Source organism: Mus caroli, unplaced genomic scaffold, assembly GCF_978045245.1.
Source record: "Mus caroli unplaced genomic scaffold, Mus_caroli_1 scaffold_3, whole genome shotgun sequence".
NCBI lineage: Eukaryota > Metazoa > Chordata > Mammalia > Rodentia > Muridae > Mus > Mus caroli.
In genome coordinates, this window is record NW_028227258.1 from 144,772,962 (window position 1) to 144,800,819 (window position 27,858).

General features: G+C 36.5%; 1 pseudogene; it reads left to right on the top strand.

The window, feature by feature from the left end:
* The first annotated feature begins 15,660 nt into the window (after positions 1–15,660).
* On the top strand, positions 15,661–16,015 carry LOC110291995 (V-type proton ATPase subunit G 1 pseudogene; annotated as a pseudogene).
* Positions 16,016–27,858: the final 11,843 nt, after the last annotated feature.

A 27,858-nucleotide genomic window follows, 5' to 3' on the forward strand; every position in this document is an offset into this window, starting at 1 on the left:
AGAAGCTGGAAAGAACCCAGATGTCCCTCAACAGATGAATGGATACAGAAAATGTGGTACATTTACACAGTGGAGTACTACATAGCTATTAAAAACAATAAATTTATGAGATTCTTAGGCAAATGTATGGATGTAGATAATATCATCCTGAGTGGGGTAAACCAATCACAAAAGAACTCACATGATATACACTCACTGATAAGTGGATATTAGCCCAGAAACTTATAATACCCAAGATACAATTTGTAAAACACATGAAACTCAAGAAGGAAGACCAAAGTATGGATACTTCTTTCCTCCTTAGAATGGGGAACAAAATACCCACTGATCCATTTTAAAAGCAACTTTTCAGCAGGGCTTCTGTTGCATTTGACTCCTTGCTAAGGGAGCAGGGCAACTTAAATTAACCTCCACTGTGCAAACTGAGACTGAATCAAGAGATGGATAGCCAACAGATAAACTTTTAACTATATTTTCTTTTCAACATGAAATGTAGAACAGCAGTCATTCAGACAACAAAGCAAAAACAGACACAAATTAACACATGGACAGATTGGTGCACCAAGGACAGACAATATATATAGAGAGGGAATTTGATAAAACCAGAACTAAGGAAGTCTCCTGTAGGGCCAGAGAGGAAGCAGGATGTCTCTTGATTTCCTTCTGCCTCTGGGAGAGCTCTGAAATCCATTTTCCTTCTCTCTCTCTCTCTCTCTCTCTCTCTCTCTCTCTCTCTCTCTCTCTCTCTCTCTCTCTCATCATTTGTACATCTAGCATCTTTTTGTTGTTGTTTGTTTTTTCTACTGATTTTATTTTATTTTATTTTATTTTATTTTATTTTATTTTATTTTAAGCACTATTCCTCTCACCTGGTGTCGTTCTTGATTGGGGACAATTGACTATATAGAATTCCCCATCCCGATGTGCTGTCACCCCTAGCTGATACTAGTATTGGGCTGATGTTGACTCAGTCTAGCCTGTATCTTATTTGTACCCTTGCAATTAACAGCCTTTGAAAGATGAAATTTATAGCACTGACAATAATGCTGTATGTTGCTTACCACCGTGTGGGATACATAATGTGGAGCTCTACCAAGGACAGTGTCCCCCAGGTGGTTTTTCTGTGTCCAGGACTCACATTGGGTACCGCCTGTAGTCATCCGTTGGCCACAGATAACCGGGTTTATCTGAAAGGAAAACTGGGGATGGAATTAGGATGGGCAGACAAGAGAAATAATGAGCCAAGAAAAGGGTTTATGATCAAGGCTCAAATTTTAATATACAGCTCTGAATATATATGGGAAAATCCAAGGAACCATCCCTTTGTTTCAGCTGGGTTCTGTTGTTTCAACAAGATTGAGTTGCAAACTAATCTCTTCAGCAGCTCAGTTGGGGGTGGGGTTGGGAGGGCAATTCTCAGTTCTCAAGTTTCTGAAAAGAAGATGTAAATGTAACAAGGCTAGTTGCCTGGCTCCAGTGTCTGACTTGTTTAGCCAACTCAAGGGGGGAAAAGGGCACAATTTATTTCAGACATTCTTCAGCTTCTACACTTATTAATATTGTTCTTATTTCTTGGTCACTTTTGAAATGATTTTCATAATTTTTTTCTAGAATAAAATGTTCTCCTTTGATCTCTATCTAGCTCCATTCTTAACACATCTTGTTCATTTTTACTTTAGTTATACTACTTGGTTTTACATGTCCTTTAGATTTGATTTTCAAATCTGTTTTATTAATTTATTTTTCCCTAGCTATTTTGAAGGAATTAATTGTTTTTTTTTTTCCTTTTTGAGTTTCATGTGGTTTCTTTTTTTTTTTATTTTTATTTTTTTATTTTTTATATTTTTATTACATATTTTCCTCAATTACATTTCCAATACTATCCCAAAAGTCCCCCATAGCGCCCCCCACTTCCCTACCCACCCATTCCCATTCTTTTGGCCCTGGCATTCCCCTATATTGGGGCATATAAAGTTTGCAAGTCCAATGGGCCTCTCTTTCCATTGATGGCCGACTAGGCCATCTTTCGATACATATGCAGCTAGAGACAAGAGCTCCAGGGTTCTGGTTAGTACATCATGTTGTTCCAACAATAGGGTTGCAGATCCCTTTAGCTCCTTAGGTACTTTCTCTAGCTTCTCCATTGGGAGCCCTGTGATACATCCAATAGCTGACTGTGAACATCCACTCCTGTGTTTGCTAGGCCCCGGCATCGTCTCACAAGAGACAGCTATATTTGGGTCCTTTCAGCAAAATCTTGCTAGTGTATGCAATGGTGTCAGCATTTAGAAGCTGATTATGGGACGGATCCCTGGATTCAGCAGTCTCTAAATGGTCCATCCTTTCATCCCAGCTACGAACTTTGTACTGTAACTCCTTCCCTGGGTGTTTTGTTCCCAATTCTAAGAAGGTGCACAGTGTCCACACTTTGGTCTTCATTCTTCTTGAGTTTCATGCGTTTAGCAAATTGTATCTTATATCTTGGGTATCCTAAGTTTTGGGCTAATATCCACTTATCAATGAATACATATTGTGTGAGTTCTTTTGTGATTGTGTTACTTCACTCAAGATGATGCCCTCCAGGTCCATCCATTTGGCTAGGAATTTCATAAATTCATTCTTTTTAATAGCTGAGTAGTACTCCATTGTGTAAATGTACCATAATTTCTGTATCCATTCCTCTGTTGAGGGACATCTGGGTTCTTTCCAGCTTCTGGCTATTATAAATAGGGCTGCTATGAACATAGTGGAGCATGTGTCCTTTTTACCGGTTGGGACATCTTCTGGATATATGCCCAGGAGAGGTATTGCTGGATCCTCCGGTAGTACTATGTCCAATTTTCTGAGGAACCGCCAAACTGATTTCCAGAGTGGTTGTACAAGCTTGCAATCCCACCAACAATGGAGGAGTGTTCCTCTTTCTCCACATCCTCGCCAGCATCTGCTGTCACCTGAATTTTTGATCTTAGCCATTCTGACTGGTGTGAGGTGGAATCTCAGGGTTGTTTTGATTTGCATTTCCCTGATGATTAAGGATGTTGAACATTTTTTCAGGTGCTTCTCTGCCATTCGGTATTCCTCAGGTGAGAATTCTTTGTTCAGTTCTGAGCCCCATTTTTTAATGGGGTTATTTGACTTTCTGGAGTCCACCTTCTTGAGTTCTTTATATATATTGGATATTAGTCCCTTATCTGATTTAGGATAGGTGAAGATCCTTTCCCAATCTGTTGGTGGTTTTTTTGTCTTATTGATGGTGTCTTTAGCCTTGCAGAAGCTTTGTAGTTTCATGAGGTCCCACTTGTCAATTCTCGATCTTACAGCACAAGCCATTACTGTTCTATTCAGGAATTTTTCCCCTGTGCCCATATCTTCAAGGCTTTTCCCCACTTTCTCCTCTATAAGTTTCAGTGTCTCTGGTTTTATGTGAAGTTCCTTGATCCACTTAGACTTGACCTTAGTATAAGGAGATAGGAATGGATCGATTCGCATTCTTCTACATGTTAACAACCAGTTGTGCCAGCACCATTTGTTGAAAATGCTGTCTTTCTTCCATTGGATGTTTTTAGCTCCCTTGTCGAAGATCAAGTGACCATAGGTATGTGGGTTCATTTCTGGGTCTTCAATTCTATTCCATTGGTCTATTTGTCTGTCACTATACCAGTACCATGCAGTTTTTATCACAATTGCTCTGTAATAGAGCTTTAGGTCCGGCATGGTGATTCCACCAGAGGTTCTTTTATCCTTGAGAAGAGTTTTTGCTATCCTAGGTTTTTTGTTATTCCAGATGAATTTGCAGATTGCACTTTCTAATTCGTTGAAGAATTGATTTGGAATTTTGATGGGGATTGCATTGAATCTGTAGATTGCTTTTGGCAAGATAGCCATTTTTACAATGTTGATCCTGCCAATCCATGAGCATGGGAGATCTTTCCATCTTCTGAGATCTTCTATAATTTCTTTCTTCAGAGACTTGAAGTTTTTATTATACAGATCTTTCACTTCCTTAGTTAGAGTCACGCCAAGATATTTTATATTATTTGTGACTATTGAGAAGGGTGTTGTTTCCCTAATTTCTTTCTCAGCCTGTTTATTCTTTGTGTAGCGAAAGGCCATTGATTTGTTTGAGTTAATTTTATATCCAGCTACTTCACCGAAGCTGTTTATCAGGCTTAGGAGTTCTCTGGTGGAATTTTTAGGGTCACTTATATATACTATCATATCATCTGCAAAAAGTGATATTTTGACTTCATCTTTTCCAATTTGTATCCCTTTGATCTCCTTTTGTTGTCGAATTGCTCTGGCTAGGACTTCAAGTACAATGTTGAATAGGTATGGAGAAAGTGGACAGCCTTGTCTAGTCCCTGATTTTAGAGGGATTGCTTCAAGCTTCTCACCATTTACTTTGATGTTGGCTACTGGTTTGCTGTAGATTGCTTTTATCATGTTTAGGTATGGGCCTTGAATTCCTGATCTTTCCAAGACTTTTATCATGAATGGGTGTTGGATCTTGTCAAATGCTTTTTCCGCATCTAACGAGATGACCATGTGGTTTTTGTCTTTGAGTTTGTTTATATACTGGATTACGTTGATGGATTTCCGTATATTGAACCATCCCTGCATCCCTGGGATGAAACCTACTTGGTCAGGATGGATGATTGTTTTGATGTGTTCTTGGATTCGGTTAGCCAGAACTTTATTGAGGATTTTTGCATCAATATTCATAAGGGATATTGGTCTGAAGTTTTCTATCTTTGTTGGGTCTTTTTGTGGTTTAGGTATCAGAGTAATTGTGGCTTCATAGAATGAGTTGGGTAGAGTACCTTCTGTTTCTATTTTGTGGAATAGTTTGTGAAGAACTGGGATTAGATCTTCTTTGAAGGTCTGATAGAACTCTGCACTAAACCCATCTGGTCCTGGGCTTTTTTTAGTTGGGAGACTATTAATGACTACTTCTATTTCTTTGGGGGATATAGGGCTGTTTAGATCATTAACCTGATCTTGATTCAACTTTGGTACCTGGTATCTGTCTAGGAACTTCTCCATTTCATCCAGGTTCTCCAGTTTTGTTGAGTATAGCCTTTGGTAGAAGGATCTGATGGTGTTTTGGATGTCTTCAGGATCTGTTGTTATGTCTCCTTTTTCATTTCTGATTTTGTTAATTAGGATGCTTTCCCTGTGCCCTCTAGTGAGTCTGGCTAAGGGTTTATCTATCTTGTTGATTTTCTCAAAGAACCAGCTCCTTGATTGGTTGATTCTTTGAATAGTTTTTCTTGTTTCCACTTGGTTGATTTCACCCCTGAGTTTGATTATTTCCTGCCGTCTACTCCTCTTGGGTGAATTTGCTTCCTTTTGTTCTAGTGCTTTTAGGTGTGTTGTCAAGCTGCTAATGTGTGCTCTCTCTAGTTTCCTTTTGGAGGCACTCATAGCTATGAGTTTTCCTCTTAGAAATGCTTTCATTGCGTCCCATAAGTTTGGGTATGTTGTGGCTTCATTTTCATTGAACTCTAAAAAGTCCTTAATTTCTTTCTTTATTCCTTCCTTGACCAAGGTATCATTGAGAAGAGTGTTGTTCAGTTTCCACGTGGAGGTTGGCTTTCTATTATTTATTTTGTTATTGAAGGTCAGCCTTAGTCCATGGTGATCTGATAGGATGCATGGGACAATTTCAATATTTTCATATCTGTTGAGGCCTGTTTTGTGACCAATTATGTGGTCAATTTTGGAGAAGGTACCATGAGGTGCTGAGAAAAAGGTATATCCTTTTTTTTTAGGATAGAATGTTCTGTAGATATCTGCCAGATACATTTGGTTCATAATTTGTCTTAGTTTCACTGTGTCCCTGTTTAGTTTCTGTTTCCATGATCTGTCCATTGGTGAAAGTGGTGTGTTGAAGTCTCCCACTATTATTGTATGAGGTGCAATGTGTGCTTTGAGCTTTACTAAAGTTTCTTTAATGAATGTGGCTGCCTTTGTATTTGGAGCATAGATATTCAGGATTGATAGTTCCTCTTGGAGGATTTTACCTTTGATGTGTATGAAGTGTCCCTCCCTGTCTTTTTTAATGACTTTGGGTTGGAAGTCAATCTTATCAGATATTAGAATGGCTACTCCAGCTTGTTTCTTCATGCCATTTGCTTGGAAAATTGTTTTCCAGCCTTTCATTCTGAGGTAGTGTCTATCCTTTTCTCTGAGATGAGTTTCCTGTAAGCAGCAAAATGTTGGGTCTTGTTTGTGTAGCCAGTTTGTTAGTCTATGTCTTTTTATTGGGGAGTTGAGTCCATTGATATTAAGAGATATTAAGGAAAAGTAATTGTTGTTTCCTGTTATTTTTGTTGTTAAAGTTGGCATTTTGTTCTTGTGGCTGTCTTCTTTTAGGTTTGTTGAGGGATTACCTTCTTGTTGTTTCTATGGCGTGGTTCCTGTCCTTGTATTGGTTTTTTTCTGTTATTATCCTTTGAAGGGCTGGATTCATGGAGAGATAATGTGTGAATTTGGTTTTGTCGTGGAATACTTTGGTTTCTCCATCTATGTTAATTGAGAGTTTGGCTGGGTATAGTAGCCTGGGCTGGAATTTGTGTTCTTTTAGTGTCTGTATAACATCCGTCCAGGATCTTCTGGCTTTCATAGTCTCTGGTGAAAAATCTGGTGTAATTCTGATAGGCTTGCCTTTATATGTTACTTGGCCTTTTTCTCTTACTGCTTTTAGTATTCTATCTTTATTTAGAGCATTTGTTGCTCTGATTATTATGTGTCGGGAGGTATTTCTTTTCTGGTCCAGTCTATTTGGAGTTCTGTAGGCTTCTTGTATGTTCATGGGCATCTCTTTCTTTAGATTTGGGAAGTTTTCTTCTATAATTTTGTTGAAGATGTTTGCTGGTCCTTTGAGTTGAAAATCTTCATTCTCATCCACTCCTATTATCCGTAGGTTTGGTCTTCTCATTGCGTCCTGTATTTCTTGGATGTTTTGAGTTAGGATCTTTTTGCATTTTACATTTTCCTTGATTGTTGTGCTGATGTTCTCTATGGAATCTTCTGCACCTGAGATTCTCTCTTCCATCTCTTGTATTCTGTTGCTGATGCTCGTATCTATGGTTCCAGATTTCTTTCCTAGGGTTTCTATCTCCAGTGTTGCCTCATTTTGGGTTTTCTTTATTGTGTCTACTTCCCTTTTTAGGTCTAGTATGGTTTTGTTCATTTCCATCATCTGTTTGGATGTGTTTTCCTGTTTTTCTGTAAGGACTTCTACCTGTTTGATTATGTTATCGTGTTTTTCTTTAAGGATTTGTAACTCTTTAGCAGTGTTCTCCTGCAATTCTTTAAGGGATTTTTGTGCTTTCTCTTCATTGTCTTCTGCCTGTTTAGCAGTGTTCTCCTGCATTTCTTTAAGTGTGTTATTAAAGTCCTTCTTGAAGTTCTCTATCATCATCAGGAGATATGCTTTTAAATCCGTGTCTAGCTTTTCCGGTGTGTTGGGGTGCCCTGGACTGGGCGAAGTGGGGGTGCTGGGTTCTGATGATGGTGAGTGGTCTTGGTTTCTGTTAGTAAGATTATTACGTTTACCTTTCGCCATCTGGTAATCTCTGGGGTTAGTTGTTATCGTTGTCACTGTTTAAAGATTGGAGCAGAAGCTGTGTTCCACTCACCAGCAGTCTCTAAATCCTGTGGCGGGGGTCGTGGGTAGCTGACGGTACCCCGGTGCTGGTCCAGCCGGAAGAGGCCTGTGGTCCTACACAGGCCGTTTTTCTGCTTCCCTAACTAATGCAGTCTCTGGTCCCGCGTGCAATTGGATTGGAGCAGAAGCTGTGTTCCACTCTCCAGAAGTCTTAAGATCCTGTGGTGGGTGTTGTGGGTAGCTGGTGAGTGTCAGCCGACCCTGCACCCCAGCTGCCCCGGTGCTTTTCTGACCGGAAGAGGGTTGTGGCCCTATGTAGGCCGGATTTCTCTCTCCCCAACCAGAGCAGTCTCAGGTCCCGCGTGATTGGACTGGAACAGAAGCTGTGTTCCACTCACCAAAAGTCCCAAAATCCTGCGGCGGGGGTCGTGGGTAGCTGGCGGGTGTCAGGCAACCCTGTGCTCCCGCTACCCTGGAGCTGATCCGGCCGGATGAGGCCTGTGGCCCTACTCAGGCCGGTTTCTGCTTCCCTAACTAATGCAGTCTCAGGTCCCGCGCAATTGGATTGGAGCTGAAGCTGTGTTCCACTCACCAGCAGTCCCAAAATCCTGCGGCGGGGGTCGTGGGTAGCTGGCGGGTGTCAGGCAACCCTGTGCTCCCGCTACCCTGGAGCTGATCCGGCCGGATGAGGCCTGTGGTCCTACTCAGGCCGGTTTCTGCTTCCCTAACTAATGCAGTCTCAGGTCCCGCTGAATTCATTGTTTTTATATATTGATACTTTTTTGATGTTTTGTTGATGTTTCAAAAATAATTGTCATTCATTCAATTATTACCATACATTGAATGCTTATTTTATACCAGGTTCTTGTGTAATAACTTGAAAAACTAAAAGCAAAGGAAAAAGAAAATAAATATAAAAAATTCTCTATCTTTATAGAGGAAAGATGTCAAGAAAGAAAGCCAAGAAAGAGAAATGATCTAAAGTTACATTTTTGAGTGGTGTTTAAACTTTAGATAATTTTATGAGACATATCAATGGAAGGAGATTAGGGTCTAACTAATAATATGAGATAAAGGAGGTCATGATGAAAGGAATAGCCAGTAAAGGGTACTGATATGACCCACATTTTGCAAAGAAGGAAGAGAACTAGAAGCAGAAAAGATCTTGACAAAGGCACCTGTCACGGAGTAGCTGAGAGAACAAATTGACTCTAACAGAGGAAGCAGAGTAAAAAACAATAGATAAGGAAAAAGAGAGAGAGGATTCTTAGACATTCTTAGAATCCTTAGACAGTTTTTCTTAAAATTGTTCAACATCTAAAAAAATGGTATAAGTAAAGGTTAGATTTTATTTGATTTTTAAAATTAAATATTTAAGACTAATTTTTAAAATTATAATAATATTACTTGTATGCATTTGATTTAAAGGCTGATGAGTAGTATTAGATAATTAAATGAAGGTTTCTTCCCAAAGGAGGACTCGCTCTCCGATTCTCTGCACACATTAATTGTCTGTAGCTCTTTGTCAATGGATGGAATTCTCACTTATATGTTTTCATATGTTCTGATGATCTATTTCCTCCAGGCTTGTTTCCATAGCCATATTATTGAGATATAACAAAAACATTCTTGAAATTTTGAGGAGATGCAATTTCACAGACTACTTCCTGGTCCTCTAGCTCTTAAAATATTTTTGCCTTTTCTTCGGTGATGTTCCTTAAACTTAAGATGCAGGAGATGTGTTATATATGTATCAGTTAAAGCTGGGAACTGCATAACACTTCTTATCTCCAGTTTTATCAGTTATGACTTTTGTAATGACCTCTGCCTGTTGCAAAGAGAAGTTTCCTTGTGTGCTAAGATCTTTAGTTTTCTATGGGTTTAAGAGTAAGTATTTAGTGTGCTGTGGTTTTGTTGTGATGCATAAAGAAAAATAAAAATGAAATGTAGAAATAGAAGACAAAAGAGAAACATTTCTGGTTCACCTTGAGTGAGTCAGATGTGGAAGCAAGCTCTCTTCTCCTCCAGAAAAGGTTTTCTTCAGATTGGCAGGAAGGGTTTGTCCAAGGAAAAAGGAATGTTTGCAATGAGTGAAACTGTGTGCATGCATAAAACTGTAGGCATCTGAAGATCCCTTCTGATTGTGTCATGGTTTTGAAACATATACAGTATAAAGACAGTGAATTCAAAATTAGTAGAATTCAAAGGTTGTAGGGAATCATGACTGAGAAGCTGCATTGAGAGGCTGTCTTCCATAAGACAAGAAGGCAATCAGAAAAAAACAAGAAAGAAAATGTTTTACTGATTAACCTGCAAAGTTTATGATTTTTGTTTTCTTTGGTTTTTTTGAAAGCTAGATAGAATTCCATTTGTGTATATTATAGTGAGTGAGGTAAATCAGACATCTCATGGCAAATGCTACATGCTCTCTTTTATTGGTGTTTTATAGTTCAGAGTCTTTAGATGTGTGTGCATACCTGAAATAATTGCTGATATCAGGAAAAATAAAATAGGATCATGGTGGATGGAAGGGGAGGGGAGAGAAGGAACTCTAGATACAGGTGTAGTAGGATATATGTGCTACAAAATGAGACAACATAGAGAACATCAATTGGAAAGAAGAGAAGGAGAGCTATAAATGAAATAGCAGTAAGAACGATTTAAAGGCCAATTCGAAAAGTGTATTATTTCTAATATTATATATATATATATATATATATATATATATATATATATATATATATACTTTAAGTATATATATATATACTTAAAGTGTGTGTGTGTGTGTGTGTGTCTGTGTGTGTCTGTGTAGTTTAAATATAGTTGTGCACATGGGGTGATAGTGATTCTCCCAAGAACTATAGACCAAGAAAAAATCCCAGTGCCAGGCAATGGAAAAATCCTTTTGAGTTGTTTAAGAGAGTCCAAAAAGAATATGGGATATCATTGCCCTTAGTCACCATGGAGAACTTGAGGGAAATAAAAAACCTATTGCTAAGAACATCACACATTTCAAAAACTGAATTTGGAAAATGTGGAGCTTGCACTCATATAGAACTCTTCTCTTAGGACTAGCTTTTACATTATCTGAAAATTCTTTGCAAGCATCCAAGGAAGAAAAGCGGTTAATATTCCTAGACAAAGTCTTGTTAATCACAAAAATGACCTGCATGAAAAGAGATCCTCAAGGGTATAGTAAGTGGTTCTCATATCTCGTCTGTAACCAACAACTATCTAATTGGAGTTAAGACCCACTCAGTAGTAGATAATTCATACCTGGTATTGGAAAGCTAGCCAATTGATCGTGGCCTCATGAGATATAAACCCAGAGCAGAACTTTACTACCATTTTCCAAAATCAGTATACTGTTTTTATTGTTTTCTTTATTTACATGTCAAATGTTATTCCCTCTCCTCATTTCCCCTCAGAAAGCCCCCTATCTGATTCCCCCTCTGCCTGCTGAGCAACCCCCACACTCCTGCTTCCCTGTCCTGGCATTCCTCTACAATGGGGCATAGAGCCTTCACAGGACCAAGGGCCTCTCCTCCCATTGATGTCCAACAAGGCCAATCTTTGCTACATCTGAAGATAGAGCCATGAATCCCTCCATTTGTACTCTTTGGTTGGTGGTTTAGTCCCTGAAAGCTCTAGGGGTATTGGTTGGCTCAAATTATTGTTCCTTCTATGGGGCTGCAAACCCCTTCAGCTCCTTGGGTCCTTTCTCTAGCTCACCCATTGAAGACTCTGTGCTCAGTCCAATGGTTGGCTGAGAGCATCTACCTCTGTATTTGTGAGGCACTGGCAGGGCCTCTCAGGAGACAGCTATATCAGGCTTCTGTCAACAAGAACTTGTTGGCATCCACAATAGTGTCTAAGTTTGGTAACTGTATATGGAATGGAACTCTATGTGTGGTAGTCTCCGGGTGGCCTTTCCTTCAGTCTTTGTTCTGCACTTTATCTCTCTATCTCCTCCCATGGATTTTTTGTTCCCCCTTTTAAGAAAGACTGAAAAATCCACAATTTGGTCTTCCTTCTTCTTGAGCTTCATGTGGTCTATGATTTGTATCTTGGGTATCTGAGCTTCTGGGCTAATATCCACTTATCAGTGAGTGAATACCATGTGTATTGTTTTATGATTGGGTTACCTCACTCAGGATGATATTTTCTGGCTCCATTCATTTGCCTAAGAATTTCATGAAGTCATTGTTTTTAATAGCTGAGTAATACTACACTGTGTAAATGTACCACAATTTCTGTATTCATTCCTCTGTTGAGGGACATCTGGGTTCTTTCCAGTTTCTGGCTACTATACATAAGGCTGCTATGTATAGTATGAACATAGCGGGGCATGTGTCCTTATTACATGTTGGAGCATCTTCTTGGTATATGGCCCGGAGTGGTATAGCTGGTAGAACTCAAGACATTAGACGCCATAGAATCAAATAACCCTATTAAAAATGGGGTACAGAGCTAAACAAAGAATTCTCAAAAACTGCCAAGAATTCTTAACTGAGGAATATCGAATGACTGAAAAGCACCTAAAGAAATATTCAACATCATTAGTCATCAGGGAAATGCAAATCAAAACAACCCTGAAATTCCTCCTCATATCAGTCAGAATGGCTAAGATCAAAAACTCAGGGGACATCAGATGCTGTTGAAGATGTGAAGAAAGAGGAACATTCCTCCATTGCAGGTGGGGTTGCAAGCTGGTACAACCACTCTGGAAATCAATTTGACAGTTCCTCAGAAAATTGGACATAGTACTACCAGTATACTTTCAAGTTGCATTCTAAATTTTTATTTTTATTTTTTTATTTTTATTTTTTTTGGTCAACTGTTCCTTAATTTTCTTTTTTATTATATATGTATATATATATATATACATATATATATATAAATACATATATATACACAGATAATTATTACCTTACTGTTAATCAAAAAAGTTTCTTTTTATAGCAGATAAAAAAACATTACATGGCTCTATATCTCATCAAAATACAAAGAGGAACTAGCAATGGCATGCTCAACATAGATTGATAAATCTGTAATACAATCCCTATACATTAAGTTCAGAGAACATCATGGAATAGCAGGAAGAAATATTGTAATAGTCAGGGAACCAGGAGGCCTTTAGCAAGATAGTGTTTTTTATATATTATAAGGAAGTTCCTTCCACAAAATCTCAACAATGTAGACACCAACAAGACCTTCACAGTGATGTCACCAGCAGACATGACAATAAAGGTATTAAAAATGTCATGGAGCTTTACTCCTAGATAAAGAACAGTTTGAAATTCAAGACTGTGGAAATGTGGAAATGCAGACTTCTATAGGAAAGAGACATTTGACAGGTTATCGATACTGCGTGGTCACTCCTAGATGTGTATTTAGGAGCAAATATAAATGAAATTAGCAGCATATAAGTAGGCAAAAACATGTATGAGAAGTGAGGTGGCACAAAAAGGGAGAGAAATAGGATGAAAATTATTTATATATAGCATACATATACAAACTTTACCAAGAATTAAAATTTAAATTCAAAACAGAAAATGGAAGTAATGAGCTACATGAGATTTCTGTGGGGAGGAAATATTCTCACTGTTGATAATGGAGTAATTCATTGTAGAAAAGGATGAGAAACCGGTCTAAGAGAGAAAAATGTACTGCATTCCAAAACGGCACAGAATTGAGCAATGGTATGTATTTAGGCAGTGCTCAGCTGCACAAAAATCATGTGGCAGTGACTGTAGGAAGCAAAAAGCGTGAAAACTCAGTCACCTGAGACTGATGTAAGCAGGACACTGGAAACAGAGCGGCTCATCTCTGTAAGGCCCCAGCAGTAATGCCCTAAATGCAGCTAAAGGGCTCCTTTTTTCCACTTCTGTTGATATCTCCTAACAAAAATTGGGATGATATTCTTGAGAGTGAGAGGAGAAGGTAGTCCTCACCCCACTAGATATTCGCTGGAAGTTCAGAGTCAACCTCACTTGAATCTGTCAATGAAGAAAAAGCTTACATTGCTCATTAAAAATTTGACTTCCTCATCTGAGTAATGATTTTTATTTACATTAAAAATTTATATTGGTTAGGTCATTATTTAAGATGTATTTATCTGAAAAGAAATTTTGTGTACAAGAACCAATTATTTGGTGGCAAAGGCAAAACATAAGCAGTTATTAGGACACAGGTATTAATCCTACTATAAACCTCCACAGGAATATTTTCACTATTCTTTCTGCTCTCCTTAACCAGGCCTAAAAGATGCAGTGATACTCTGAGGAGATGCTCTCTCTATTTTGTCCTCTGCATAGAGGTTTTGAGAAAATTTCATTTCAGTGTGATAACCACTGCCTCCTCACTCTCCTCAAGATCAAGGCCTGTGTCCTGGCTCCTGTTGGTGAGTTCTTAATATAGGCCCTGGATCATCTATAAGATAAACAGATTTAACTTGGGCAAACACTGCATCTACTACCCTATGTTTGATACAGCGATTGTGCTTTTACTCCACTCCTGACCTCCAAAGATATGGTTTTACACCAGCTCAGCTACAAGTTTAATTTTCAGCTCTCAGTTTTTGTTTTTTTTTTGCTTCTGTGTTTTTGTGTGTGTGTGTGTGTGTGTGTTACGATGCTACATCTAAAGGAACTATTACTCTAAACATTTAATTTGGCATGTTGACACAAATACAAATCTCATTTATTTTGCTACATATCCTTCAGCCAATAAAACATGGGATAATCCAACAATGAAATCCATGGACATTCTACTTAAGCATAGTTAATGACATAGCAGCATGAAATAACATTTTCATAGAAATTATTGCTATTTTGAATATACATTTCTTAATGTCCATAAGGTTTATGACTTTTATACTATGTCAGGCTATCTTTTGCAACATGTTTACATAATGCACATTTTAAAAATTAATTCAGAAATTATAGGAATGGCAAAAGTTTCCAGTTTCTACAACTCAAGTGCTATGTTTTTATGCATGATCTTTAATTCTTCCTAAAGATGAATATTCCCTTGGCAGCTTTTATTTTAGTTCATCCATTTTCTCAGAGCGGACAGTTATTGTGTCCCTAAGCTTTTGCTGTTATGAATAATACTGCAATAAAATTTATGGATGTCTATGAGTTTATTCTTATTTTTCTAGTACAACCCTAAATTGGCAATTTTATATGCCCTCATAGACTTATTTAAATGATCCAAGTTTCTTTTGAAGCTGATACAACTTTGATTCTTAACAATTTTTAGCAAGTTTTCTTGAAACTCAGGTTTGTGTTTGAGGAATATAGTTTAAAACTATTGTAAATATTTCTATTATGCTTTAATGTACATTTCATGTTGTAATATGGCTAATCTGAGGTTTTGGAAATATAAATATTTCTACGTCCATTATTGAAGCATAGTGGAGTTGGGTCCTCATGTCAATATTAACAATTGATAGTGTCTTCTAGTCTATTTTTAAGGTAGCTTTTAAACAGTAATTTTTCATGGTTTTTGCTATTTTCATATATTCATTGCAACTAGGGGTTATCAGTTTATGTTTTGTACTTATGTTACAGCTCCTTCATATATAAGAGCCAATCATCTGAACAATAGAACATGAACAAGGTTACATAAAAGGCAAGCAGTTCTGTAAAATTAGTGGAAAAGACACATTATCTAGATATAAATATGGAAATCGGGACACCTTTACATTTTCACACATTAATTTGGGGGCACATTACCAAATTTTTTTATTTGAAATACATAGACTGAATAGATGTATACAGACAGACAGACATTTAACAAATATACCTACCTAACAATGTCCACAATAATGGATTTTTAAATAAAATCTATTTAACCTAGTGGTTCTATGTTATCATTACTTGAAGAAGATTCTCATCAAGTATGGATTCATTCATGGGATTGTCTTCAGATAACATCTACAAATATCAAGCTAAGAATAAGTAAATATGGACCCGAGGGGCCTTCTGAGTGTGTTTGAGCCATTGACTTAGGCCGTTCTTTCTTGACCCAAAGTCCCCTCTGCAATGGCAACTCAGTGGCCCAGCATCCAGCAGCTACTGCAGGTTGAGAAGCGGGCTGCCAAGGTGTCTGAGGCCCGCAAGCGAAAGAACCTGAGGCTGAAACAGGCCAAAGAAGAAGCCTGGGCTGAAATTGAGCAGTATATCCTGCCAAGGATAAAGGAGTTCAAGGCCAAGGAAGCTGCGGCAGTAGGGTCCCATGGCGGCTATAGCAGTGAGGTGAAAAAAGGAGACCCAGGACAAGATAACCGTCCTCCAGAACTACTTCGAGCAGAACAGGGATGAAGTCCTGGATGACCTCTTGGCCTTTGTGTGTGACATCCTACCAGAAATCCATGAAAACTTCCACATAAACGGATAGGAGGCAGAAGTGCCTTCTCTGTGGGTTGACATGGGGTCTACCCCCCATAGAATAGGAAACCTGCACAGAGCCCAAGTTCTGTTCTGGAAGACATTAAATTATTTCTCTATGCTGTTGTAGAAGCCTTCTCTTTTTGAAAGTATCAAATCTAGCTTTGTGTGCAGACTTATTACATACCTGGTTTCATCTTCTTATCTTACGTGTCTTTAAGGAGTATATGTCAGCTGTTTTCCTCTGTCTTCATGCAAGTTATGGATATCAGTGTTGACTTTTATTTTATTAGTCCGGTCTAATAAATTTACTCCCTTTCTTTCTTTTGAAGAAAGAAAAGGAGTAAATTGTTCTACTTTTTAAAAGATCAGGCATTATCTATGAAAAATAGCTTTTAGTAACTCCTATGTAGAAGCAGCTAGCCTTTCAGTACTCTATCCTGGATAATTTAGGACAGTGAATATGATATGCTTGTTCTGGCTGCTGTTAGTATATCCTAATCCAAATCATTAGATGCTAGGATTTAACTTGTTACATGTTATTTGGTCTGCTTGTAATCATTCAAAAGTAAAACTTTGTCTTGCCTTTCAAAAAAAGGAATAAATACATATAATATGATGAAAACAATCTTTCCATAATATTCTATAATATTTTGTTCATTTCTGATATTTTTGCTTCTAAACCTTATTATTTCAAAATATATATTTGGATTTCACACAAAGGATTCTTCATGCCTGGGTTAGTAAAAGAATTTATTTGCAGATGTGAGCTGAAAGTGAAAACTACTCACTGTCATTATTGACTCTACAGTTTTCCAGCCCCAAGTAATTAGCCCTTCCATAGTGCTGAAATCCCCTTTGATTTAAATATCAAATTAAAAAGGGAATGAATGTGTTGCTATATACAGCTATGCCATAGTCAGTGTTGTGTGATGTATTTCACTATCACTGATCAGAGATTTAAGCTCATTTCTAGAGGTTAATTATAAATTTTACACCTATAGTTAAAGTGTCAAAATGTGCCTTTTTCAGTCTTGAAGAAAATGAGTCTTTTCCCCGAGGATGCATTGGTCAGCTTGTCACTACAAAGAATGCCGTTCTTTCTACACCCTATAAGAGTGAAAGGAAAAATTAAAATAGAATATTAGAAATGATAATTTAGGTCTATATTCTCTGTTTCTCTTATCATCACGTGAATCTTTTTATTACAACTTGAATATAACTATAGAGGAATATCTTGGTTTAAAATAGGGAATGTTTAAGAAACCATAACCGATGAACCACAAAGCTTTATTTCCAATGTTTATAGTTCTCCCTGATTGTGGTGAGCAGTGGGAAAACAATGCTCATGCTTAATTTCTCAAAAATATAAAAAGTGTAGAAGACATTTTATGAAATAAGAGAGAGAGAAAATTAGTTTAGTAAACACAGAGTCTTACAATGCAATACCAGGAGTGTCAAAGTTAGACATTATATAGTCTAACTTGCAGGTAGAATTTATGAAAGCCAAACACATGAAGGAAAAAAACCTGAAAGATGTATCCTGAGATTTATGTGTAGGTTGGGGATATTGGTCAAAGTCTATGACATCTGAGTTTAGGAGTAGGTGTAACCTTTTGAGAGCTATCGCAAATCACTGTGACTTCAGTTTGTGCCACTGTATCCTGTATCTGGAGCTTGCTAGATAGATTTGAAGAGTTTCTACCAAACAGAAAATTGGTTTTAAGTGTGTGAGATAGTGCATTTATCAAGCTTGCCTTTATCCACTTCTATGTATCTACATACACTTTTCAAAATATTGTTTTCATCACTTACATACAACTTTCATTTCTCAATTTTGTAGTAACATGAATGAAATATCCTAAACAATCTGAAATACAACATTTTAAAATGCCAGTACAAAAATATAACAAGGTTCTGATGATTTATTAATGGGAGATAAATTAATTGTACAATTTCATGCATTTCTAAAGGCTCCCTGTTGGAGCGCATGCCTTTCAAATATAACAACAAAAATATAAATGATTGCATCACAATATTTTTGCTCAACACTTAGAAATGTTTTCTTTGATGATAGAATTTTGTCTGTTTGAAAATATAATCTAAGAATAACATATTTATATTACTTGTGACTGTTTCTTAAAATTTTCCATCAACAATACATGTCCTAATAAGATATGTAAACTATTTTTTTCATAAGATAGAAGACTGCATTGTTATACAGCTTTTATGTATGTGAATGTGAAAAATACTTGCATTTATACTTTGTCATGGTTTGAATATGTTTGGCCTAGGGAATTGTACTATTTGGAGGTATAGCTTTGTTGGAGTAGATGTGTCACTGTGGATGTGAGCTTTAAGACCCTTTTCCAAACTGCCTGAAAGTCAGTTTTCTGCTAACAGCCTACAGATGAAGATGTAGAACTCTCAGCTTCTCCTGTACCATGCCTACCTATATGCTGCCGTGTTTCTACTTTGATGATACTGGACTGAACCTCTGAACCTGTAGTCCAGCTCCAATTAAATATTGTCCTTTATAAGACTTGCCTTGGTCATGGTGTCTGTTCACAGAAGTAAAACCCTAACTAAGGCATACTTTAAAAAAATAATTATTAAATATATTTTGTAAGAAAAAGTATTACAGATTATAGTCTCAAGAATTTTTATTCTTTTTCAAATGAATTTTAGAATGCAATCAGTCAAATACATGTGAAAAATATATAAAACATTTCATATAAAATTCAACATTATTAAAACCAATTCCATCTATTAAATTTTTAGTTTTCTTTAACAATTAAAATAATTTAATTATTTATTAAAATATAAACGTTATATTTCTATATTTTTAAAACACCCATATGTAATATTTAAGACTTTAAAATTTCCATGTAAAATATGTTTAATATGCACCTACAGATTGGGAAATGACCTTCATCAACCCTATAACTGACAGGATATATCCACAATATATAAAGAACTCAAGAAGTTAGACACAAAGTAACCCAATTTAAAAATGGGGTATAGAGGTAAACAAAAATTCTCAACAGAGGAATCCCTTATTGCCAAGAAACAGATATATGTTCAGCATCTTTAGTCATCAGAGAAATACAAATAAAAATGACTCTGAGATTCCACCTCACGCAAATCAGAATGGCTAAGACAACAAACTCGAGGAACAGAACACTCTGGTGAGGAGGTGGAACAAGGAGAAAACTTCTCCATGGCTGGTGGAACTACAAAGTTGTACAACTATTCTAAGAATAAATTTGGCAGTTTCTCAAAAAATTGGAAATAGTTCTCCCTCAAGTCCCAGCTATACCACTCTTGGGAACATACCCCAAAGATGCTCCAACATTTCCCAAAGACACTTGCTCAACTATGTTCATAGCAGCTTTATTTGTAATATCCAGAAACTGGAAAGAACCCAGATGTCCCTCAACTAAAGAATGGATAAAGAAATTGTTTTTCATTTACACAATGAAATACTAATCAGTTATTATAAACAAGAATATCATGACATTTGAAGGCAAGTGAATGGAACTAGAAAATATTATCCTGAATGAGGTAACCCAGATCCAAAAGGACATACATGGTATGTGCTCAGTTATAAGTGGGTGTTAGGCATGAGGTACAGGATTACTGTGCTTCAGTTCACAGACCCAAAGAAGCCAAATAACAGAGTCTAATAAAGAATTCTTGAATCTTCCCCAGAAGGCAAAATAAAATGAATATGTGAGGTGTATAAAGGGAGGGAACTGGGTGGAAAAGGAGATGGGGAGTGGAACTGGGTAGGGGGGGTCACTTTTAAGGAAAGCAAGAACAGAAATAACCATGGACATGGGTGTGGAGTATCTGGGATATGCAAGCGACCTCATACTTCGGAGGGGGGCGTGTCTGTTCAGAGGGAGTCTATGGAAGTGAATCTACCTGAGATTCTTAGAAATAGGGGATATGGAGCCTGAAGTGGCCACTCTCTGTTGCCTGAGAGGACTCCCAGTTATGGGATAAGGATAGCAACTCACCTGCAAAACCTTCAACCCAAAATGTATCCTACCTACAAGATGTTCAGGGACAAATGAAGCCAACTGGCTCTAACTGAAACCCATCTGATGGGAAGGAAACAGTCCCTGACATTACTAATAATACACCGTTATGCTTACAGACAAGATCCTAGTATAACTGTCTTCTCTGTGGCTCCACCAAGCAGCCGATGGAAACAGATGCAGAGACCCACAGCCACACATTAGATGTGTGATTTCTGTTCTCATCATCCAAGCTGTTCAAATCAGACCCAAGTGAAGCAAATGTCCTAGGGAGTCTCTGGCAAAACCGACAATTCCTCTATTGACAAAGTTAAGATGAATCATTCTCATAGCTGGAACATCCTGGGAGAGCACTAAAAGGTGAGAGCTACTGTGGTTCTGGAATGCACAGAGGTTAGAGGGCCTCTGTTCACAGCCCCTGCTGTGCCCACTGAGTCCTAGATATATAACAGACTCTAAAGTATTGTATACTCAATAACCATTTTCAGAAAGGAGAAGGGTTCATTTTCTAGCCTTATTCTGTACTCTAAAACGTAGGTCCCCTGAAGAATTTTGAATATGTGAGGGAGAATTTATCAATTATTTCCATTAGAGAAGTAATCTCTTTTGCTAGAATTTTGGAACAAAATTTATATTATAATTTGATTGTAAGTATGAATAATCAAGAGGTCTACTCTGACAATGGGGATATTCTCACCTTTATTAACAACTATATGTTTTGCATAATGTTTAATTGTGACCATGTATTATCCATGATCCTTTGCCATTTGTTCCTAGGCACAGTCATATCATCATTTTTCCAGACATATGTGTGTGTGTGTGTGTGTGTGTGTGTGTTTATTTTCAAACATTGACTATATGTCATGATTAACTGTCATTGTTTGTTGATTGATTTGTGAATATACTGTCCCTTTCTTCAGATGATCTCCAGGAGAAATTTTCTACATATGGTATAATCAAGTTTGTAACTGCCTTTTATTTTTAAAAATCAGGAGGCAAGACTTTTGTTAGAAACTGTAGAGGATGAAGGATACCTTGTTGGTGAAATTTGTTTAAGCAAATGATATATGAGGATATAAGAGCAAGGAGTTATCTTTCTCATATACAACCCCCTGTCTTATGAATGTCTGTGAAAAATTAGTGACTTAGATTTATCTAGCCTGAATGGTCCAGTAAGAATGAAGGACATTTGGTTTAATTCCTTGATGGTAATGAAATTAATGAGAAGTTTAGTTTTTATGTTCATAATCACTTGTCTCAGTATAAATTAGACACCATGGGGAGGAAGAAAAAAGGATGTCCATCTTATCTATTTTAAAACATGATGATATTTTGGACAAAAAAAAAGGTACTTGCCATCTATGAGGAAATGTGAGGTTGTTGCAATATCCAGTCTATTCAAAATAATCACTTTGCCTCTAAACTAGAGGTCACAATTTGTTTTTGTAATTCAGCTGGTAATAAGATAACAAATATTACTCAGGGTTTTGTGGGATACCTTTTATTCCTGAATTGGATGAGAGAGTCAGATAGTAGCAAATCTTTTATTTTGTTTGGTAAGCTGTAAAGATCAAAAGGCACATGCACAGACATAGTATGTACATATAAGAAGTTAGCATTTTATCATATAGTATCCTATATCATTCAGTTTATTTAGGTAATGCACAGAAATCATCATTGTTTATTAAACATTTTTTTAAAAAAATGTAGGTTTGGTTCTCACAGGTTTGATTAATGCAGAGTTAGCTAGGAATGTATACTTCAACATTATTAAAAAGGAGGAAAAAGTTGTATTTTTTCCTTTTCATTGGAAAAAAATCTTGTTAATTTTTCCTCTGCACCTGCCTAATGGGGTTGAAGTAATTCAATTGTCATATTGTTGTAGATTGTTGCTTTGTGTAATGTATCACCCCTGCTGTTCCATTAAAAATGTTCTATACTCTTCCATTATTCAGCAAGGCCTAATGATTATTCCACCATTTGTACTTACTGCACTGTTATTTTGATTTTAATTGACTTCACTTTCTAAATTAAGCACATTGGTTTTAAAACTGTTGTTGACAAGCATGGTTCTGTCATTCTCAGTGTCTGCTTCCATGTGTTTTCCATACCTACTAACTTTTATTTAGATTCATTGTAGATGGTAAGAATATGGATAGAGAGTTTTGTCAACTGACATGAACTCAACTGTCATAGTATTCATACACAGTGGCCTATGAAAACATAAAGGTTTAAGAATCCTGTGTAAACTGTCTTTTAAGCAAGAATTTTAATTATTTGGGTTGCAAATATAAAATAGGCTTGTCTGCTTTCTAGAAGCATGATAATTTTTCAATTGAAAAATCTGGGCTTTACTTTATAAATTAAAACAGTCAGATTTTATAAATAGATACAGAAACAATACTGTTTGTGCTTAGTGGGACATAAAATTATGATTTCTATATCTTTGAAATATTAGTCAATCATGTACTCTATTTTGAAGGATAATTTTTTCACTTTGTAAATTATTTAAAGGTTTGTAAACAATTCATTAAAAATAAATACTTTAAAATTATTTATTTATCATAGAAATTATGTTCTTCCAAGTATATATGACACTCTAAAGGAAAATAAGAATATTCTTATGAGATGCATTGAAATGTCTCATTATGAATGATATCTCACAACATAATATGTTAAAGAAAGAACCAGACACATAATATTTCAAACTTTATTCAGATGAGAAGGTAGAAATTGCTAAAATGTTGAAATGAGATGAAAAATAATGCTACATTTATGATGAGTCAATTTTTAAATGTTTTAAAAAACTATATAGAATACTTCATATTTTCACACACTTGTAAAAAAATCTGCCCAAAGTATGTTTTGTAAAGCACTATAATTGTGTAAATATCTTAGCATGAAAGAGGTTGGTATGAGAACTCCTCTTTAGCATTTGTGTTTTGTTAATGGACATGAATGAGTGAGTGAATGAATGAATGGTAAGGTGAATGAATAGGTCCTTTGAGATTTGACTGCCATTTGGCCATCTGAGGGACAGAGGACAAAGCTTTAGAAGTGGCTGTCTGCCCTTGTTTGGTGCAGCTTCATCTTGCCAGTTGAGATTGTAGATGGGCTTGTGATCTGGGATTTATGTCCCACCTCTCCTTATGTCTCTGTGTGCCTAACACAGATCTATTAACATAACTTTCATTACCAATGACAACATGAATAAAAGATGACTGGTATGAACTCTGAATGTACCAAGATCTCCCTGATGCAGTGAGCGCAACAGCCACTCTTTCATGAGTTGCCATACAAGAGTAACCTTAATAAAAGGATCAGCAAAACTAGAATGTTAGTTTCCTTGATATACCTCTGGTTTTTTAACTGTTGTTTTTTGTTTGTTTGTTTGTTTGTTTTTTGAGGTTTACCAGCAATCACTGTTTTTTTAGTTTTTATGTTTGTTTTATTTTTAACACATTTTCAGTCCTTCATTTGGATAAACATAAAACAATACAAAATGGATAAACAAAAAGAAGTTGTGCTTTTAGTATTCTTCATATGAGAAAACTAATTTTCTTGCACTTGGTATTGGTTTCTCTTTGACAGATATCATCATTGTTCATAAATTACAGCGTGCTACAAGCCCTCTGACAGAAACACTGTGTTTATATTCAGATTACACTCTGGTCAGATTATTTTCCTGGTTTTCCCACACTGGCTCCAGTAGTGAAAATAGGAAACAACACTTTATTAACGAGAGTTCCCCGATACCAGCACCACAATGCATTTTCTCCTTTTTATCTCAGCAAAGTATAGGGACCTAGTAAGCATGAGACTGTTAGATAGAGATACTCTGATTATTTTTCCCAACACAGCCCAAGGAAAGGAATTGTAAAGGTCTAGGAAGCAACCAGAGAAGCTTCTCTTTCTGACCAAAACAACACCCATCAGTTCAAGTTTTCATCAGTCTTCTGTGAAAACAGGTTCTGAAATAGGCAGGGAGAAGAATAGATAGGATCATAGGAACACTTTGACAGTAATATCACACCTTGCCAACAGCATTTTTTAGGATACCTTTCTTTAAAAGCAGAAGCACAACTGGGCTGATATTCAGCCCTTTAACACAAAGGGAAAGTGGTGTGCTTTTCATGGTGCCTTTCATTGTGCTTTTGTAGCACTGTTGTTTGCTTCCTTGCAATATCTGTCAGCTGGGTGATCTAGAAACTTGACAGTATGTTAACAAAGGACACTTCAGCAATGAATCTAATAGATTAGAAATCATTGTAAAGCATTGAGCATTGGCTCAATTGTCTGACCATGTCAATTTGAGCTATACTGTTCTGAAAAGTGGGAGTTGTGTCCCTCTGCACTGTGGAAAGGCAATGGTGAGGGGACACACACACCTTGTCACATTTTCACATTTCTCCCATGGCATTTTGTCCAAGTTTTTATCATGGCATTGTGTACTTGACATAACAGAATGTGGTAGGAAGAGACTTGAAATGATGGTAAGCAGCTCTGTAGTGGGGACAAAACATGAAATTGGGTCTATTAAGATTCAGACCTAGTAAGGCCAAATGCATTATGTCTGTTCCATGAACAATCTTTCTAACAGGACGTTTGAGTAGTGAAACAATCATTTCATATTCCTCTATCTACTAAAGACCTATGACTGAGTTAGTATTGTGCTTTTTAAGAAAAATTTCTTTCAAATCATGGAGATCTCTACTAATGATAATGAAAATTTTTCTATAAGAAAATATATTGTAAGGAAAATTAGACTATTCTCATTTTAATTAACATGATATCTGGTGCTTTAAAAACAAATAGAATGTAGGCTAGGTTTCAAGTATAAATACTCTCATTTGGATTATTGGTTTATCTAGATTAGAGAAAGATACTTTTGATGGTGCAGTAGTTATGTGCAACGTCCCATACAACTTATCCTTGAGATTGTCAAGGGAAAATAAAGTCATTGGTTACTCTAAAATGCCGAAGAAGTTGCCCCATGCAGGCAGCTGTGGCTAGGAAATTAAACAAAATTCTAACATTCAAATTGCCTCTCTGGATTGTACTGCTTGGTGGCAGTTTCATGTTTGATATGGGCTGCCAGTGAGGCATCTGCACAAAATGAGAACAGTTTGTTGTCCACACAAGTAGGCATCTGGGTTCTTGGACTGGAGAAAAAAACAGTGCTGAGTCAACTGTAGCCAGTATATCAGCATTACAGTACAGCATAACATTCTAGGTGTTAGAGCACTGAATACTAGAATAAAAAAATTTAAAAAAAAGTTAAAAGGTTCAATCTTGTTTTTTGACTACTTTAAGACAGGAATTCCAATTTTAAGTTCATAAGGCAAAGTAGGAGATTCTTGGTAATAATGAACACTAGATGATAATATTGGGAAATTTCAATTCCAATACCAGGTACAAGATGTTCACTCTGTGAAATTTTGCTTTCTCACAATAATGGGAATATGCAATAGGTTAACAAAAAAATTAAAATGAATTGTGAGATACAAAACTTTCATAGAAAAAAGAATAATGTCTAGGGGTATTAGAGGAAGCACTCTCCTAAGTTTATTAAGCTATGTGCTGAACGAAAAAAAAAAAAAAACATGATGTGACATGGTTGTTCACAAATAAGTCAGCTTATGGAGGAAGTTTTTCATAATTCAAGATACAAAATCCTTGGCAGTAGTTGAGAATAAGAGCATGTAATCAAAATTGACCTAAACCATGACACCAGAGTCTCCAGATGGTATAGCAAAAGTCTATAATTTATGACTGCTGGTCCAGTAAATAAATCTAAAACAATAAGCGTGGATGGGGAAGCAGTCACAGCTGACCAAAAGAGCAGTTGTAATGCAACCGCAGAATGCTTGGTGCCAGAAGTAATTGACATAGTCGTCAAATCAATTTCCTGGGGTGCAGACACTCAAGCACTCAATCTGCTTCTGTATGCTGCACGATGTTTGGACTGAACAGCTGCCTCTAATTCAGATAGCTGTAGCTGGATGGGAGTCCAATTCAAGGAGCAGTCTGTAAGTTAACAGCAATTACTTGGTTTGCTTTTATGTGGGTTTATTGTTTTCTGGTCAAATAACTCTTTTTGAAATTAAACATATCTTATATTAATTTTTAACTGCTTAAATGTTATTTCTTCTCTTCTTTTATCACCTAACCATGATATTCACAGTCTTTTCTTCTAGGTTGATAGAGGGATGCCATTCCAAGATAAGATGCAACATGTACTGTGTGATGGGCATTGTATTGACTGTGGGGTTAGCCTGGTTGCAAATTTGTCATACCTATACAAGGAAAGATAAGTTAATTATTATCTATATTTAATTTTAATGTGTTTATTTCAAATTAATATTAAATAATATGCTTCTTCAAAACTCTACTTGTTTTTCAATTCATTAATTCAGGTGTGGCCAGATTGCCTACAGCCTACCAAATACTTCATAAGTCCCTGGGATATGAGTATGCCATCAAAATGGAATTAGTTGCCTGGACTGGAAAGAAGTCTAGGGAATCAAGTGAGGAATTAAAGAGAATGCACAGACTAGGACCCAGAATAGAAGAAACCCCTAATCCAGCTCTCAGTGGAGGACAACTAGTAGGACTGTGAAGCAAGCATGTTGGAGTTGCTGACATTGCCATTGAAATTTAAAGATAAAGAAAATGTTGGAGGGAAGAGAGAGGACTGACACTATTCCAGGAACTCTGAATGTCAAGTTTCTACCATTTTCAGGCAATCACACATTCTTCATTGCATCTGGAATATAGTTATCATTCAAGAGTACAGAAAGGTTGAGAGATGAAGACATAGAGATGTATCAAATACAAAAGTTGCAGGAATTGGAAAAACTAAAGAACTTGAATATATGGATCCTCAACATGAAGTATACAACATCTGTAGCAATAGGATTTCTCTATTTGAAAATGAGTAGGGATAAAGCCTGAGAGACTTAGGCATTTATTCAATGTCACATGACTGAGAATCAAAGTGGTGTTACCCATGGTACTGTTTTCAGCTATTTGGGAGGACTTTCAAAGTATTGGAAAACAGAAAGATGACATGTTCAGTCTAATTCTAATGTACAAGAAAACAAAGGTGCAGGTGAAGAAAAAATACTGTGTAAAATGGAAAGTAGTTGGAAAGAAACAGAATGATTTACTAGATTTCCGAACACAGTACAGGTGAAAGAACATACTGGCTGTGCCCTTTGGATATATAGAAATGTAGGAATTCGAAGGGGGCTGTAGGTCCAATGCAATTTTTATAATTGCATAAGATCTCTGTGACAGCAGGTATAAAGAAATAAAAGAAAGACTTGTGATTTCTTTGCTTGACAATAATTTAATTCTCCATCCCTAGCAAAAGAGAAGGTCCAGGAGATAGTAAGGTGATTATAAGTCCAACTCTTGGAACTACTGATAAGTACAGAAGAGAAGGGCAAATGCTCATAATATTAAGGCAGCAAGAAAGCCAACAGTGTAACTACAGGGACCATAAAGAATTTTGAAGTTCATCTGACAATGAAAGAGTCATGAGAGAGAATAGTTTACTAAAACAAAGAATGAAAACCACTTTTATCATTTAATTGAATGGGAAGGAACAAAAGTGGTCAGTTGTGAACAACTATACATATGAGCACACTTAAAAGACTCAAAAGTTATTGTATACATGTGTATACATGTAATAATAATAATAATAAAGGAAGAGATCATGAATTTGAAGGTAGTTGAAAGGAAAGAAGGCAAGTGATATAGTTACCATGCTCATATATGGACATCTAAAAAAATAAGCTATTAATAA